The sequence below is a fragment of the Pristiophorus japonicus genome, chromosome 14 (assembly GCF_044704955.1).
Source record: "Pristiophorus japonicus isolate sPriJap1 chromosome 14, sPriJap1.hap1, whole genome shotgun sequence".
In the NCBI taxonomy this organism is placed as follows: Eukaryota; Metazoa; Chordata; class Chondrichthyes; family Pristiophoridae; genus Pristiophorus; species Pristiophorus japonicus.
The window spans coordinates 140,633,412-140,648,197 of NC_091990.1; the positions used below are offsets into that span (position 1 = coordinate 140,633,412).

Consider the following 14,786-nt stretch of genomic DNA (forward strand, 5'->3'; position numbering starts at 1 on the left):
ATTGACGACGAAATCCAACACCGGCTCCAGTGCACCAGTGCAGCCTTTGGCCACCTGAGGAAAAGAGTGTTTGAAGACCAGGCCCTCAAAACTGTCACCAAGCTCATGGTCTACAGGGCCATAGTAATCCCTGCCCTCCTGTATGGCTCAGAGACCTGGACCATGTACAGTAGACACCTCAAGTCGCTGGAGAAATTCGACCAGCGATGTCTCCGCAAGATCCTACAAATCCCCTGGGAGGACAGACGCACAAACATTAGCGTCCTCGTCCAGGCCAACATCCCCAGCATTAAAGCACTGACCACACTTGATCAGCTCCGCTGGGCAGGCCACATAATTCGCATGGCAGACGAGACTCCCAAAGCAAGCGCTCTACTCAGAACTCGTCCACGGCAAACGAGCCACAGGAAACTTTACAAGGACACCCTCAAAGCCTCCCTGATAAAGTGCGACATCCCCACTGACACCTGGGAGTCCCTGGCCATAGACCGCCCTAAGTGGAGGAAATGCATCCAGGAGGGCGCTGAGCTCCTCGAGTATTGTCGCCGAGACCATGCAGAAATCACACGCAGGCATCGGAAACCCTGGCTCCCTGCCCACCCTTTCCCTCAACAACTATATGTCCCACCTGTGACAGAATCTGTGGTTCTTGTATTGGACTGTACAGCCACCTAAGAACTCATGCTAAGAGTGGAAGCAAGTCTTCCTCGATTCCGAGGGACTGCCTATGATGATGATAATACATTTTTAACTACTGGGTGTTTAACCCTGATCATGGAGCAATAAATCACACCTGTTCCAGGGCACTTTGTGATCGCCACAGACGTTAATGGGGGCGGAGCTATGATACTAACTTTCTGACTGATTTTTGGTGAGGGTAACAGTGGGGCGGTGCAAAAGCCCCAGGAAATATGGAGTGGCATACTTAATTACATAAGTCACTTACTTCATTATTTCATCTCTCTGCTGCATTGTTCAAGGCTCCCTACACCTTATAATGGTGCAAGTCCCCAGGAAACTCTGAGTCAATATACAAGATGTTGAATGCTGTTAATGGGGGCACTACAGCGAGTATTGCGTATCTGCAGCAGTGTTTTTCAAACAGCTGCATTCATATAAATGTAATTGTCTGTTTTTTTTAAACTTTTGATCCTAAAGGCAGCTATTTATCATTTCCTGCAGAATCAAAATCTGGTCCATGCCTGTGTAATTGTCTATTCCCAATTTCAGCTAACATCAGCAGTAAATATTATTTGTTTCAGTAACACCACAACACAGAGAACCTGCAGCATTTGTTTGGCCATTCCCATGCACTGTTTAAAATAACTCACCAAGGGAACTTTTAAATTCTATTGATTAATGGGTACTTTGTTCAAAAGATAATGTGTTCAAAATCTACAACATACACCTTTGCAACATTTATTGCCAAAATTATGCTCTTCTGTTACAAAATAAAGCATGCCACCAACTGAACTGAACAGCTGTCAGTCAGCTTGTGACATCAGTGGAACACACGACAGATTCCATTTGAGATGGACAGACAAACACACATATTTACAAAATTACTTGAGTTTTTTTTGCATAGTTTAATTTGGAAATCTATGGGCCTAAGTTTCCACAAGATAAAAAACGGGCGTCCCCCGAGCTGGGCGCCCGTTCTTCGCACCTAAAACGGCGCCAGAAAAAAAACGCGCTATTCTCGAGCGCTTTGCAGCTCCTTGTCTGTTTGGCGCGGCGCCCAGGGGGGCGGAGCCGACACTCGCGCCGATTTTGTAAGTGGGAGGGGGCGGGTACTAATTAAATTAGTTTTTTTCCTGCCGGCAACGCTACGCGTGCGCGTTGGAGCGTTCGCGCATGCTCAGTGTGAAAAAAACATTGGCACTCGGCCATTTTTGTAGTTCTTTGTAGCTGTTTAATTTTTGAATATTTTTAAAATAAAAACACATTGCCATCAGCACATCAGCACTTGCAGCCTTCTCACTGTCTCCTTCCCCTCCCCACCCTCCACGGCAACAAACCGCTGTCTCCTTCCCCTCCGCGGCGGCAAACCGCTGTTTCCTTCCCCTCCGCGGCGGCAAACCGCTGTCTCCTTCCCATCCCTCCCCTCCGCGGGAAAGAACGGGCGCCTCCTCTCCCCTCCCCCCCCACGCGGGCAAAACGGGCGCCTCCCCCCCCCCGCGGGAAAGAACGGGCGCCTCCTCTCCCCTCCCCCATCCCCCACCCCCCCCCCGCGGGCAGAACGGGCGCCTCCCCCCCCCGCCCCCGCGGGAAGAACGGGCGCCTCAGGCTGACTGCAGAATTCTCCGTGCCTGAAGCACTTCCACACAGGTAGGAAGATGGTTTATTTAATTTTTTCTTTGCTTATAAATATTTATTCAGGTTGGATTTATTTGTATAATATTTGTAGAAGTATAAATAAGGATTTATTGTAGAATTTAATGAATGCCCTTCCCCCCCCCGACCTCGTTCTGGACGCCTAATTTGTAACCTGCGCCTGATTTTTTAATGTGTAGAACAGGTTTTTTCAGTTCTACAAAAATCTTCACTTGCTCCATTCTACTTTAGTTTGGAGTACGTTTTCACTGTGGAATCTTTGAAATCAGGCGTCAGTGGCTGGACACGCCCCCTTTTGAAGAAAAAATTCTGTTCCAAAGTAGAACTGTTCTACCTGACGAGAACTGCAGAAAATAAAATGTGGAGAATTGCGATTTCTAAGATAATCCGTTCTCCACCAGTTGCTCCTAAAAATCAGGCGCAAATCATGTGGAAACTTGGGCCCTATTCTTAATTATATTCTTAAACTTTGTTCATAATCGAGTATGTTCGTATGTAAGCTGAAATTACTATCTGTGAGATTAGTGGACGAACATTTAATGCACTTGTCTGACTTCCTCTGCTACTTTCATGCCTCCGTTAAAAGAGCGGGCAGCAGAATGTCATATAAACACGAAGCATTTCAAACATTGGTGTTTGCCGTCAAGAATTTAAACGTTCTCAAACCTGGACACAAGAGAAATCTTTTGGCAGCACAGAGGTAGTGTTCTACTGAATTGCAATGTTGTGGGATCCACATAGACACAACAAAAACCTGGCCCTCTAAAAACCTGATCACACTAAATAGTCATCTGCCATAAAGATTCATTTTTTGTCCCACACAACAGACTTGTTATTTAACTAAATAAGATGTCCCATCACCTAATGCAGTCACAGTCACTGGTGTAAAGATTAATGATGCAGTTCATTATGCTGCTATGCAATGCCCGCACCAGCCTCACAGATCACAAACCAGGCCGATCACCCATCGCGGGGTGGACCTTAAAAGAGAGGTGCGCTGCTCCCCACCCCCCTTACCATTGCCCGCTCCTTTCGCGGGGTCGGAGCTGCGATCTTGCAGCCCCGCACTCATCTCAGTGTTGGGCTGTGGCCACGGCACCCCTTAGCCCTGGTGGCCCAGTGGAGGCCTTCAAAGGGCCTGCAGAGTTTGCAGCGCCCCTCCCCTTTAATGGAAGGGGACGGGCTTTGAAATATGTCAGAGCTACGCGCCCCAAAAGGAAGTGTAGCAAGCAACATTGCGCTCCACTTCCTATGAGCGGCGGTTGGTAACCGGAATTTTGCAGCCGGGACGGGACTTCCGCGCTGCTCCTCGGTTACCGTACCCAAACAAGAGATAAACGAATTTCGCACCTAAATTATTTTTTACTCCCTTACAAGAATACAGGTGATACATTAGGCTGCATTCTAATTCAAAATTAATAGCTCTGAAAGCATTCAGTATCTACATATGTCCACAGGGAAGGATTCACATCTCTTGTACGTTGTTGGTAAGACCTTTGAGCTCGATTTTCAAAAAGGGGATGTAGGTGTACGGAAACATTTGGATCACACTTTGTGACATAATGGGCCCAAAACTGCCCAGGAGTTGCTCCGTTTTTTTTGGAGCAACTTGATTTTTCGGGAATATCTTAAAAATCCCCATTTTGCACATTCAATTTATGCCTGTGTAAGTGAGTTAGTTAAGATTTTTTTCATTTAGTTTAGTTTTGTTCAAAAGGGGCCGTTACCAGCTACCTACGCCCGTTTTGGCCATTTAAGCCAGTTTGGACAGCTAATAGTTGCTCCAAACTAACTTAGGCCAGCGTATGTGGCCACTTGTGGTCGCACAGAAAACCCTTGCGGAGAGTTCAGAAATCAGCGCAGGTAGGTACTTAATGACTTGACTAAAGAATGTGAATAGGATCAAACAGCTATACAGGACTGACAAACTTTGCAAAGTTAATTTACTATACACAACAGAAGCATTCATGGAAGCTTAAACTACAAAAATAAAAGAAGTAAAGAAGTAAGCCATTTAGGACCGAGATGAGGAGAAACTTCTTCACTTAGAGAATTGTGAACCTATGGAATTCTCTACCACAGAAACTTGTTGTGGCCATTCGTTAGATATATTCAAAAGGGTTAGAAGTGGCCCTTATGGCTAAAGGGATCAAGGGGTATGGAGAGAAAGCAGGAATGGGGTACTGAAGTTGCATGATCAGCCATGATCATATTGAATGGCGGTGCAGGCTCGAAGGGCCGAATGGCCAACTCCTGCACCAACGTAAAGAGACAAAACATATTTACATAATTTTTTCAAAATATCCAAATAAAAAATAGAAGTACCTCCTGCTCGTAGGAAAGTATTTTCAGCGCAGGGCCCTAGCTCTGCCCCTCAATGGACTTGCCACGCCGCACCGAGCCCCAGGAGAGTCGACAGAGGGGCCAGGATCCGGGGACATCTTTTTGGCGTCGTTTTGATCCTAGAAAGTCAGCGCATCTCACATGAGTGTGCCGAAAAAACGGGTGGGCCTTTTATATCTGTATGTTAGACTCGAGAGAGAATGGCCAATGTTTATAGTGGTGAATATTTATTTTTGCAGTTTGTGGCCTTATTCTTAAAAACAGAATAAATTCACAATGCAATACACACAGAACTCAGATTTGTAATATGCCTTATTTTGGTTGACATATTCCAGCTGAAATTTGGTGATTTGACATTTCATAATTTTTTGCAGCCTTCTTACAGTAACGTAATTTCATTTTGTAAATCACATTTTAACATTGGAAGGAAAACTCATTGCAAGATGAAACTTCACTTATCAGAAATTCTTTGAAATCGGTTCATTTATGCTGGTAAGGTTATTTCAAGAATGCCACAGTAATGCTAGGCTAATCTGAAGATGTAATATTACTGCAAAGCAGTGAAATCTGACAGTATAATTCTAGATTTGGATCCCCAACAAGTTGTGAGAACCTCCCATCTGAAACCACTTGAGTTTGACATCACATTTAGCATAACTACAGTACAGTGGGAAATCTAATTTAAAAAGATTGAAAAGTCTGCTCTTCTGCAGTTTTTTCACCAAAACAAAAGAGTTTTATATAAGGCTATGCAGAGTTGCTTTAAATGTTTTGAGAGTGCAGACGTTCTGACCCGTGCTCTCAATACATTTAGAAGAAATTGGCCTCCTTTGTGCCTCCTGTTATCATCTCTATGGGGGTGATAACAGGGCAATAAGGGCTTACCGATCAGGCACGGCAAAATTACCAACACCTGCAAATTCCCATGGCGGGTTAGCGCTGGCGATTAACTTACCTGTGCCCTGGAGACTGTGACGTCACCCAGTGTACAGCACCCTGTTATCACCCAGGATGTAAAATTGGCTTCTGCCCCCTGCAGCATCGCCGACCGTCAGCTGCAACAAAGGCAGCTGCAGGAGGCATTGTCACCTCAGCTGGCCGCTTGGGGAGTGCGAATTAAAGGCAATGGTGGTCACGTAGGCCAAAATTTAACAATGTGCCCAGCGTGCTGTATTTAGAATTTTTTCTAGCCTACGATTGATCAGCCCTGCACTCTCTTAAGAGTGCTTGGGGCTGCTATGTGCGTATCGCAGGTGTCGTCAACATCCATTCCCACACTTAGCCTTCAATGACCACAGCATTGGCCTTTCCTTTTAAGGGAGGGAAGGAGCCTGTAAAACTGGCAGCAATGCATGGAACATTGCTGAGTGCTCTGCCGCTACCGACCCTCTCACTCCCTTTAGTGCTCTCAGGGAAGTGGTAACGCTTGATTTAGCGTTCCACTTCCCTCTTGGAGTGCTAAACCGGAAGTTCCTGGTCGGAATCAATTGTGCAGCGCCTGTCGATACTTTTGCGCTCCCCAAAAAGTTAGCGCCCCAAATGGGATGCTACGCAATTTCTAGCCCTTAAAATGTAATGTCTGGGCACAGAGCTCAATGTACAAGCTACAGATGGGATGAGCTGAGAGTTCAACTCACAGCATAAATAAGGTTCTGCCTGGCTGCAGACAATTCTGTAGCTACCAGTCTCCAAGTGGTAGTGATGGTATAAACACAGCTAACGTCTCCGGAACGTACTTTCTTGAAACCTTAATGCAAGTTTGAGCAAGTGAAGAGTAAAAGTCCAGTAACAAATCTGGATTGTTTTGAATGTAAAAATGTTTGACTAATCATAAAAAATATTATAAATATAAACTTAATCTCCTACTTGATTTTCGTTGTATCACACTTGATCTGCGTCAAGAGAATGGGACCATAGTTCCTCAGACTATTGTTTTTTAAGCAAGTCACACTTGGCAAGATTGGTAGGGATTTCCTTTCACCAGCAAGGGATAAAGATAAGGAAGGGTTCTGATTAGATGAGAAACCCTAGTAGACTCTCCGTTTCATTCAAACGTGGGACCACTGGAGAAAATATGCAACTTTTCAATTGGAAATGTGATGGAACAAAAGGGACAGACTGAGTACAGGAAGCGACCAAGTGCAGAAACAAATCTTATGCTGGAAGATAAACTCATGCCTTTCGAGACTTCACTGCCACAAATATTTTTTCATACAATTTTTACTTCCTTTCTTCAATTCTTGTGACTTCACAACAGCTGCTCTGATAGATAACAGTAAAAGCCTCTGAAAAGGAGGGAGACTGAGGTTTACCAAGGACCCCTTTACAATCGGGGTTGGAACAGGAGCCAACTTAACAAATGGCTAATTGAATGCAACCCATGTTCCGCATTTACATTTTTTTCGTTTTACAAAATGGGTACGATTTTCTCTTAGGGAAAACATAGGGATCGAAATTTGGTTTTGTACGTTGCCCGTTAAGCGGTTAATCGGCAGCAAATGCCTACCATCGTCGGTAAGCGGCGTCGACGCCGCGACCTAAATTAATAGACTCTTTGGCAGAGGCGCCAAGGGGCAATGCTGAACCAGCTAACGCCATCTGCGTGGTGACATCATCCAGCGTACATCTCTCGATGCCTCTGTCACGATATTTGCTTTGTACAGCTGCCGTACAAACAGGCGGCCGTACAACCAGGAAAAAGTTTTCGTAAAAGAGCGGATCTCAGGTGAAATCGCCCAGAAAGGAAGTTAAGTTTTTCTCTTCATTTATTTCTCCATATTTTCATTAGTTTTAAGGCCCTAAGTTTCGACAGGAGTTGCTCCTATTTTTTTGGAGCAACTAGTTTTTTTTGGAGTATCTTAAAAATCGCAAATCTTCACATTTAGTTTGCTCCAGTTTCAGTGATTTAATTCAGTTTCTTTTTAGTTCAGTTTTTTTTCCAAAAGGCGGCGTTACCAGCCACTTACGCCTGTTTTGGCCATTTAAGCAAGTTTAGACAGCGAAAGGTTACTCCAAACTAACTTAGGCCAGCGTATGTGTCCGCTCTGAAAAACCTTGCGAACATTTGAGAAATCAGGCGCAGGTAGCCAGAGAAGGTGGGGCGGGGGAGGGGGTGGGAGTTAGAGGACTTGCAAAGCACTAAACACCTTCACAACAACTATTACAGATCTTGTACTGTAACTTTTGCATAGTTTACACATTCCACTTTATAAAGCTTCATATCACTTTTTAATATCATTTATATCAGAAGTTGAATTTTGATAGTGCTGACTGCCTTTCTTACTGCTCTTATCAGCAGACAGTCTAGGGACAACTTTTCTACTTCGAGCAGCTTGTTCTTTTTCTAAATCATTTAAAGAAACTCTCCTTCTTCCCACCCCAGCCCCAACAAAACTCTTCTTCTCCCCCCCCGGCTCCCCGATCAAAAGTCTCCCCGCACCAACCCATTTATTGTAGCCCTCAGAGTGGATTGAAACTTGAACTCAATTTATAAAGTCCAAAAGGGATAGTGTCTTTAGGCATGAATGCTTTGAAATATCAGACATAGATGTGATCAGTGACACAAACCAGTAGCTTCATCCCCCAGTATCGTGTCTGGAAGAATTCTGCCACAAACGTGTTGTACGACTCCTGGTGCTGATCCGGCGGCCCGGACTGGAGCCGCACCTCCTCCAGCTCCTGCTCCCCCAGGCTTCCCGGCAAGCTCCCCTTGGCACACTCCAGCAACTGAATGGGAGGGGCAGCACTGGCAGCAGAGATGCAGGTAATGGGGGCGCGAGAGGCTACAACAATGAACTGGTGTGAGCGCCGGAAGGCAGCTGCCGGCCTATGTGGCAGGCCACTCGGCCCGGGATAGAGGCGGCGAACATCACAACGTCCCTTCGGCCAGGGATAGGGTCGCCCGGAGCCAGAACGCGCTGGGAGGGCCAGGAGCTACTGCGCATGCGCGCAGACCCCACTGCGTACGTGCACAGCTGCCGGCACTCTTTTCGGCGCAGGGCTGTAGCTCTGCCCCCCCGCTGGTTCTGCTGCACTGTGCCGAGTCCCAAGGAGGCCTGATCAGTGTAGAGAATACCATGGTAAGGATTAGGCGTGCTTTTTGTTCGAGAAAATCGGCGGACCTCACAGAGGTCGGTAGAAACTTGGACCGTAAGAGTGGAGAAATGTGTGTGTATGGATCGGAGAAGTTTTACTTTTTTTTTTCTTCTTGTTTTTTTTCTAGCATGGCGGCAATCTCCCGTCGGGAATTACAAATTTTGAGGCTGAGCCTAATGCCCGGCAATAAAATGAGCACTCAGGCGGTGATACCTCGTCAAAAACAGCGGTATTGAATTTTGACCCCATAGTGTGTGTGGGGGTGGATAAATTTCTGCCTTATGCTTATGCGTGCTATTTATCTCCCATGTTCCTGCCAGAATTGATAAACACGCACCTCATTATTGCTCAATTATTGTCTTTTTTTTCCATGTTACAAAAATAGAGGATATTATGGTTCACGACAGTTTTTTGGGGGCTGAATATTTAACAATGTGGTTAATCTTATGAATACTAATCTGACTCAAGAGGTTAATCTTTTCCACATGTTCCGACCTTGATCCAGCAGCAAAATGTATAATTCACCTAAAACAACTGCAATCGTAGAATGTGCAGGATTAATTGAAACTGCAACCAGGAATCTGAGGACTAGAAATTGCTTTGAAGGAATGCAAAAGTATCGGCAATCGAAAGAGATTTTTTGCTCCCAGGAACTTCCGCTTCAGCGCTCCAAGAAGGAAGTGGAGCGGTAAATCAAGCGCTATCTCTTCCCTTAGAGCGCTGAAGTGAGTGAGAGGGGCGGTCGTGGCAGAGCGCTGAATAATGTTCCATGCAGCACTCCCGTCTTTGGACGCTACTTTCCTCACTTAAAGGGAACAGCCAATGATCGGTTCAATCAATCTTCATGTGGTTTCTGATGGGACCGGCGTTTTGTCTATAACAGCCCCAAGCACCGTGAGTGTGTTCAGGTCTGAGGAATCGCGGGATCAAAGTAAATCAAAAGGCACCAGACTGGGTCAGTAATAAAGTTTGCCCCACCTGACCATCACTGCCTTTAAGTACCACTCCCCAAGTGGTCAGCCGAGGTGACAACGCCTCCTGCAGCTGCCGTTGTTGACACCTTGCGATGCTGCAGGGGGCAAGAGCAAATATCATATTCGCGGCGCTGCGCAGCGCACCAAATGAAGTCAGAATCTACGGGTCACAAGAGAGCGAGGAGGTAAGTGTTAGAGCCAGTTCAAAACCGCCAGGGATGTTCATGGGCATTGGTGAATTCGCTGCGCCCGGTCGGTAACCCCATAGTACCCAGTTACCGCCCCACCGCAGGTGCTAACGGGAGGTGCAAATCATACAGGGCGCCATGCAATTTCTAGCCCTATATACCTCAGGCCACTCCAAGTTGCGACATTGTAAATAATTATTGGCTTTCATTTTCGTGGAATGTTGGAATGAGACTGAAAATCGCACAGATTATATACTGACCGGCTGACTTTCCTCTGAGTAGATGGGCTTGAAATGTTTGAGGTATATGTGCATCAATTTACTCAAAAATGATTGAAACAAAAGTGATTAATAAGCAAGTTAGAGTTAACAGAAAATATATGCTTAATAGGTTAGTGCATTGAGCGAGGTTGAGAACTGTGGAAAAACAAAGAGGTAATTGAAATTCTAAATACCCTCTCATAAATGTAATGGGCTCTGAACATATAGCGTGCCCATTTTAATATTGAAGATCCCAGATACGAGAAGTGGATACGCAAAGATCCTAATTGTTTAATCTTTGCAACAGTAATGCTGGAGTGGAACTAAACTACAGAACCAGTGGGAAGCTGTTCAACCTTCGCTGTCTCCAGGCCAGGTCCAAGATCACTCCAACCTCTGTCGTCGAGCTACAGTACGCGGACGGTGCCTGCGTCTGGCACACACAGAGGTTGAACTCCAGGACATAGTCGACGTATTTACCGAGACGTATGAAAGCATAGGCCTTACGCTAAACATCAGTAAGACAAAGGTCCTCCACCAGCCTGTCCTCTCCACACAGCACTGCCCATCAGACATCAAGATCCACGGCGTGGCCCTGGACAACGTGGACCACTTCCCTTATCTCGGGAGCCTCCTATCAACAAGAGCAGGCATTGACGACGAGATCCAACACCGCCTCCAGTGCACCAGTACAGCCTTTGGCCACCTGAAGAAAAGTGTGTTTGAAGACTAGGCCCTCAAAACTGTCACCAAGCTCATGGTCTACAGGGCCATAGTAATCCCTGCCCTCCTGTATGGCTCAGAGACCTGGACCATGTACAGTAGACACCTCAAGTCGCTGGAGAAATACGACCAGCGATGTCTCCGCAAGATCCTACAAATCCCCTGGGAGGACAGAAGCACAAACGTTAGCGTCCTCGTCCAGGCCAACATCCCCAGCATTAAAGTACTGACCACACTTGATCAGCTCTGCTCGGCAGGCCACATAATTCGCATGGCAGACACGAGACTCCCAAAGCAAGTGCTCTACTCAGAACTCGTCCACAGCAAACGAGGCAAAGGCGGGCACAGGAAACTTTACAAGGACACCCTCAAAGCCTCCCTGATAAAGTGCGACATCCCCACTGACACCTGGGAGTCCCTGGCCATAGACCGCCCTAAGTGGTGGACGTGCATCCGGGAGGGCGCTGAGCTCCTCGAGTATTATCGCTGAGAGCATGCAGAAATCACACGCAGGCAGCGGAAGGAGCGTGCGGCAAACCAGGCTCCCTGCCCACCCTTTCCCTCAATGACTATATGTCCCACCTGTGACAGAGTCTGTGGTTCTTGTATTGGACTGTACAGCCATCTAAGAATTCGTGCTAAGAGTGAAAGCAAGCCTTCCTTGATTCCGAGGGACTGCCTATGATGATGATAATATATTTTTTAACTACTGGGTGTTTAACCCTGATCATGGAGCAATAAATCACACCTGTTCCAGGGCACTTTGTGATCGCCACTGACGTTAATGGGGGCGGAGCTATGATACTAACTTTCTGACTGATTTTTGGTGAGGGTAACAGTGGGGCGGTGCAAAAGCCCCAGGAAATATGGAGTGGCATACTTAATTACATATGTCACTTACTTCATTATTTCATCTCTCTACTGCATTGTTCAAGGCTCCCTACACCTTATAATGGTGCAAGTCCCCAGGAAACTCTGAGTCAACATACAAGATGTTGAATGCTGTTAATGGGGGCACTACAGCGAGTATTGCGTATCTGCAGCGGGACACACACCGAGACAGACATCACCTGCTGCTGGAGGGCCATCAACAAAGACGCTCTTTGGTCTTGCCGAAATTTGCTGGTCTTACAAAGCAAGGAGATGTCCACATCTGCGTGTTGCAGACTGGCACAATCCAAGATCCAGGATTACGTGCTGAGGGACGCACTTAAAATTGGTGCATTCGCCGCAAAGGCACGGTGGGCACAGTTTAAAGCCCTTCTGCCACGGTAAACCCGGGGGCAGGAATCAGTACAAAACTCCCCTCGGGCCGTACTTGTAACTTCTTTTTTGTGTACATGGAGCACCATGATCTGTAAACACCTATGTAGTGCCATGTACAATGCAAGGTCTGTTTCATTGTGCACGTTGAAAAGAAAAATGTAAATGTACCGTCATCCATTCCGTGTACTGTATAGTGACACATGTAATGTAATTTGTTGAATGTACTACAATATATCCCGTATTATACCAAATTGTACTTGAACTGAAAAGCAAGGAAATGTATCGAACGGAACTGCCGTCAGCACCCAAATGTAGAGTATGGGATTGCTGACCGCAGCTAAATGTACTGAACTGCTTTTGAATGTACTGTACAAATTTTTATATGAATAAAATATATTTTGAAATAAAAAAAAATCTGCAGCAGTGTTTTTCAAACAGCTGCATTCATATAAATGTAATTGTCTGGGTTTTTTTTAAACTTTTGATCCTAAAGGCAGCTATTTATCATTTCCTGCAGAATCAAAATCTGGTCCATGCCTGTGTAATTGTCTATTCCCAATTTCAGCTAACATCAGCAGTAAATATTATTTGTTTCAGTAACACCACAACACAGAGAACCTGCAGCATTTGTTTGGCCATTCCCATGCACTGTTTAAAATAACTCACCAAGGGAACTTTTAAATTCTATTGATTAATGGATACTTTGTTCAAAAGATAATGTGTTCAAAATCTACAACATACACCTTTGCAACATTTCTTGTCAAAATTATACTCTTCTGTTACAAAATAAAGCATGCCACCAACTGAACTGAACAGCTGTCAGTCAGCTTGTGACATCAGTGGAACACACAACAGGTTCTATTTGAGATGGACAGACAAACACACATATTTACAAAATTACTTGAGTTTTTTTTGCATAGTTTAATTTGGAAATCTAAAAGTCAGCAGAATGTTATTTTCTTAAACTTTGTTCATAATCGAGTATGTTCGTATGTAAGCTGAAATTACTATCTGTGAGATTAGTGGACGAACATTTAATGCACTTGTCTGACTTCCTCTGCTACTTTCATGCCTCCGTTAAAAGAGCGGGCAGCAGAATGTCATATAAACACTAAGCATTTCAAACGTTAGTGTTTGCCGTCAAGAATTTAAACGTTCTCAAACCTGGACACAAGAGAAGTCTTTTGGCAGCATAGAGGTAGTGTTCTACTGAATTGCAATGTTGTGGGATCCACATCGACACAACAAAAACCTGGCCCTCTAAAAACCTGATCACACTAAATAGTCATCTGCCATAAAGATTCATTTTTTGTCCCACACAACAGGCTTGTTATTTAACTAAATAAGATGTCCCATCACCTAATGCAGTCACAGTCACTGGTGTAAAGATTAATGATGCAGTTCATTATGCTGCTATGAAAGACAAATATGCCTTTAGAGGGGGGGGGGGGGAAACTCTCAATTGATAATCATGTTACACTTGTGTTTTGCAATCTGCTGTATTACAGACATCTTGTATGTTTTGCAGCACACTATCATTCTCTGAGGTTGTGATTTTCAGCTTTAATGGGTTATGACGGTTGGACATCACTATCTTCGCAACATGAAGAGGTGAACCTATAGCACTTGCTTTGCTGATGTGATGAAATTTGTAACTCATAAGCATTGCAGTCAAAAGCAAGTGAAAATAATCCTCTGCACGAGTCCATGAACACTCAAAACTCAGCACCATAAGGGAAAAGCTGTTCATTCCATTGGCCAACAGCCTCAAATGCAAATTTAAATGAGCTAAGAAGCACCAAGATATTAAGTAATGTACTTCTGTGAGCTAACCCTTTGGATTTTCACCCACTGCAGTGACTCAGGACTTTGTAACAGAGATATTAAACTGGTGATATGGGGGTAACAACAGTCAGCTTAAGAAACCTGTACTCTCAAGCTTCAACCTTGACTGACACTCAAACTTGTCTGCTCTCAATCAACAGGGTTTTACTATCCCTTAGCCGAGCTGAGAGATGGAGAACTTCATGAGGTATAATGTCCCATCCGGACCTGGGAGGGGGAGTGGGAAAGCAGCACATGGATCATCCTGTAAAATGGATTTCTTGCTGGCCTATTGTAAAGTATGCACCAGTGAGTATATTCACAGGTTTGTAGAGCTGTTGCATTGTGAGTGGCTTAGACAGTCACGCGACATTCACAAGACTTAATAAAACCTCAGTCAGTTGGGTCTAGGTCATCCACAATGAGGTATGCAGTTGTGAGCCTAGTGGATGAACTGATAATGTGTAGTGTGATTGTTAAACCTTTGTTAATAAACCAACTCATTCTGAACAGCAATGTGTTGCTATGAATTCTTAAGCAAAGAACCCATGAGGCAAATACATTGCAACCATCGTGACACCAATAGTAGCCACAAAATGTAGAATCCAGATTGGGGTAAGTACATACAGAGGGATAATATGGCTACACATACTTTTCTAAAATGACAGGATATATATAATTTTCCAAATTAAATTAATATTTTATTTGGTGACTTTTCTTTTTGAATCTCCCTCCTTATCTTTGTACACCTTTGCTACTCACTTGTCTACATGCCATCA

At 44.9% G+C, this 14,786-nt stretch overlaps 1 protein-coding gene across 7 annotated transcripts in view; it reads right to left on the reverse strand.

Annotated features, from left to right (window-relative positions):
* Window positions 1–14,786, reverse strand: part of LOC139280134 (leucine-rich repeat-containing protein 4C-like) — a 1,057,670-nt gene that overhangs the window by 63,324 nt on the left and 979,560 nt on the right. Inside the window, exon 1 of one of the 7 annotated variants that reach the window (XM_070899664.1) lies at window positions 947–992. The exons of the other annotated variants lie outside the window; for them this stretch is intronic. The gene's annotated coding sequence lies outside the window, so the exon portion shown is untranslated. Of the gene's footprint in view, window positions 1–946; window positions 993–14,786 lie in introns of those variants that run through there. 7 annotated transcript variants of the gene reach the window in all.